We start from the raw sequence: 3,969 nt of genomic DNA, 5'->3' as shown, positions 1-3,969 counted from the left end.
TCGAGTGTAATCGATTGCCTCTTTTACCATTATGGGTGTCGAGGATTCCTCCTTTATATGATACTCTCTGCAAAGGCTATAGCGGGATAAGATGGTCAAAAATGCCCCCGCACCGATCAGCCCCGCTACTTATGTTTTCGATAAAGGATATAAAATTATGCCCTCATGCAAATTTTTAGCTTCCCAGAGGTCCTAAAACGTCTTAAATCGAGAAAAGAAGAATTTTTAGGTTTTATTTTTTTGTGAGCGCAATTTTACTTCAAAAAATCTGAAAAAATTCAAAAGGTTGTATCTTTTGAATACAAAACAACCTAATTTTTTTCAGATTTTTGTAATGAAAAATGAGCGCAGGAAAAATTTTTGAAATTTTCAAAAAAATTTTAGGTTATGATAATATCATTTGGCCAACTTTTAAATAGTATTTTTTGAGTACTTTTTGCCGTTCTTTTAAATGACAAATGCAGAATTTTTAATATCTGAGCGGAAAGACCAAAAAAATCGAAAAAACCGTTTTTGGCTGGCTCGAGATGCATCTCGGGACAGCCAATTTTAGGATTTAGGATCCTGACTATAACAACTGAAAAAGAACTAAAATTGTGAATTTTGTCATAAAATTTGGTATGAGGGGTTATAATAATATTTGGAACAACTTTTCCAAATAACTTTTATCGATATCTGTAACGCGAAGCAAATCGAATCGCATATCGAAAATTCACCCCGTTTGTGGATTCGCAGTAGGCCGCGTTTAAAATTTAAAGTTCAGTTGACTATTTTAAAAATTGTGAACCATCACCCTGTATGACTGTGCAAAATTGCAAATCTGTATATATTTTTATAGCGGAAACATAGGGGTGTCTTCATCTTAAATGCGACACACTGTATCTTATCAATTTGATAATTTATTGCAACTAATATAGTCGTATTTTTTATAGATTCAAAATATACAATCAAAGTACTGACTATTTCACTAATTTTATCATAAAAAGTTCAAATTGATTGCATTGAAGTATTGAACCAATTATTAATATTAATAATTAATGTATATTAATAATGTGTATATAATTATGTGTAATAATATAATATAATATACAGAGTGAGTTTTTGTATGGAAACCCTCAATTATCTCCTAAATGGCTTGCACGATTTTATGGATTGTGGTGGGTTGGGGTTTTCTAATGTGGCCGATATTATAGTAATACTTACATTGTTGTCAGATCTTTCGTTTTTCTGAAAAACTAATTAACTTTGTTATTTCAAATGGAACACCCTGTATATTTTTTGCGTTTTGAAGTCCTTAAGAAATACTGATTATTTTACATGTTTTATTCCCTATACCTAAAGGCCATAATTTCGGAGTTATTGCTACATTTATTTAAAAAAACTTTTTAAACAAATTATAAAAATCAATTTTTTCGGCCTGCGTTGACATTATTTTACGTTCTTTGGACCATTGGGAACAAAAAAGTTCTCTTGTAATTTTTCTCTAAAGTTAATCGTTTTAGAGTTATAAATAATTTAAAACTGAAAAGAAATCGAATAATTACGATTTTCAAGGTTAAAAAACACAAATCAAAAATATTATTTTTGAAACTGCCAAGTATAGAAATTCAAACTAAAGCCTTATTTTATCAGTTGCCAATAAGTAATTTGAGCTTGTTTCATTCTAAAATATTGTTTTTTAGTTGTTAATGCAGCCCGATCGCCCGTCCTCTCATATACGCTTCATTAACATTTATTAAAAAGCAATGTTTTAGAATAAATCGTGCCAAAAAATTTTATAGCGAGCCCCTGGAAGAAGGGTTTGTGTACTCCGAAGTTTCAAAAATAATGTTTTTTATTTTTGTTTTTGAACCTTTAAAATCATCATTATTCGATTTCTTTTCAGTTTTAAATTATTTATAACTCTAAAACGATTAACTTTAGAGAAAAATTACAAGAGAACTTTTGTGTTCCCAGTGGTCCCAATGGTCCAAAGAACGTATAATAATGTCTACACAGGCCGAAAAAATTGATTTTTATAATTTGTTTAAAAAGTTTTTTAAATAAATGTAGCAATATCTCCGAAATTATGGCCTTTAGGTATAGGGAATAAAACATGGAAAATAATCAGTATTTGTTAAGGACTTCAAAACGCAAAAAATATACAGGGTGTTCCATTTGAAATAACAAAGTTAATTAGATTTTCAGAAAAACGGAAGATCTGACAACAATGTAAGTATTACTATAATATCGGCCACATTAGAAAACCCCACAATCCATAAAAACCGTGCAAGCCATTTCGGAGATAATTGAGGGTTTCCATACATAAAACTCACTCTGTATATTATATTATATTATTACACATAATTATATACACATTATTAATACACATTAATTATTAATATTAATAAGTGGTTCAATACTTCAATACAATCAATTTGAACTTTTTATGATAAAATTAGTTAATTAGTCAGTACTTTGATTGTATATTTTGAATCTATAAAAAATACGACTATATTAGTTGCAATAAATTATCAAATTGATAAGATACAGTGTGTCGCATTTAAGATGAAGACACCCCTATGTTTCGGCTATAAAAATATATACAGATTTGAAATTTTGCACAGTCATACAGGGTGATGGTTCACAATTTTTAAAATAGTCAACTGAACTTTAAATTTTAAACGCGGCCTACTGCGAATCCACAAACGGGGTGAATTTTCGATATGCGATTCGATTTGCTTCGCGTTACAGATATCGATAAAAGTTATTTGGAAAAGTTGTTCCAAATATTATTATAACCCCACATACCAAATTTTATGACAAAATTCACAATTTTAGTTCTTTTTCAGTTGTTATAGTCAGGATCCTAAATCCTAAAATTGGCTGTCCCGAGATGCATCTCGAGACAGCCAAAAACGGTTTTTTCGATTTTTTCGGTCTTTCCGCTCAGATATTAAAAATTCTGCCTCTGCCATTTAAAAGAACGGCAAAAAGTACTCAAAAAAATACTATTAAAGAGTTGGCCAAATCATATTATCATAACCTAAAAATTTTTTGAAAATTTCAAAAAATTTTCCTGGGCTCATTTTTTATTACAAAAATCTGAAAAAAATAGGTTGTTTTATATTCGAAAGATACAACGTCTTGAATTTTTTCAGATTTTTTAAAGTAAAATTGCGCTCACAAAAAATAAAATCTAAAAATTATTCTTTTCTCGATTTAAGACGTTTTAGGACCTCTGGGAAGCTAAAAATTTGCATGAGGGCTTAATTTGATATCCTTTATCGAAAACATAAGTAGCGGGGCTGATCGGTGCGGGGGCATTTTTGACCATCTTATCCCACTATAGCCTTTACGCCACTTCTTCCTATCTGCTGCTAAAACTTTTGCTTCTTTTCGATGTTCCAGCTTTTCCTTGGTCTGCCCCCGTGCTTTTACCCACTGCTTTGGCCTACCATGTCATTTTCACTATTCTGTCACCACTCATTCTTATCATGTGTCCAGCCCATTTTAACTTCTTTTCTTCAACTTTTTCTTTGAGCGATTTTACCTGTAATTCATGTATTATATTTTCGTTTCTTCTTTTGTCTAATCTTCTTGCTCCCACCATTTTTCTTAAGTGTCTCATTTCTGTAGCTTGTAATCTCTTTCTTTGTCTGTCATTAAGTACCCAGTTTTCTGCCCCATATATTGTAATTGGCATATATACGGTTTTATATACTGTCATTTTGGTTTTTCTCGATATTTCTTTTTTGTTTAGGAAATTTTTATACAGTGAATAATAAGTTCTCGTTGCCAATTTTATTCTGTTTCCAATTTCATCTTCTTGTGTACCTTTGTTGTTTAACATTATTCCCAAATACTTAAAGAGGTCTACTTGCTCGATTTTTTGCCCTTCGATTTCAATATTTACAGTTGCTTCATTGTTGGCTATTGTCATAACTTTAGTTTTCTCCATATTTAATATTAAGTTGTAGTTTTTAGTTC

This window comes from Diabrotica virgifera, chromosome 5 (assembly GCF_917563875.1).
Source record: "Diabrotica virgifera virgifera chromosome 5, PGI_DIABVI_V3a".
Lineage (NCBI taxonomy): Eukaryota > Metazoa > Arthropoda > Insecta > Coleoptera > Chrysomelidae > Diabrotica > Diabrotica virgifera.
This window is presented reverse-complemented; position numbering follows the sequence as displayed.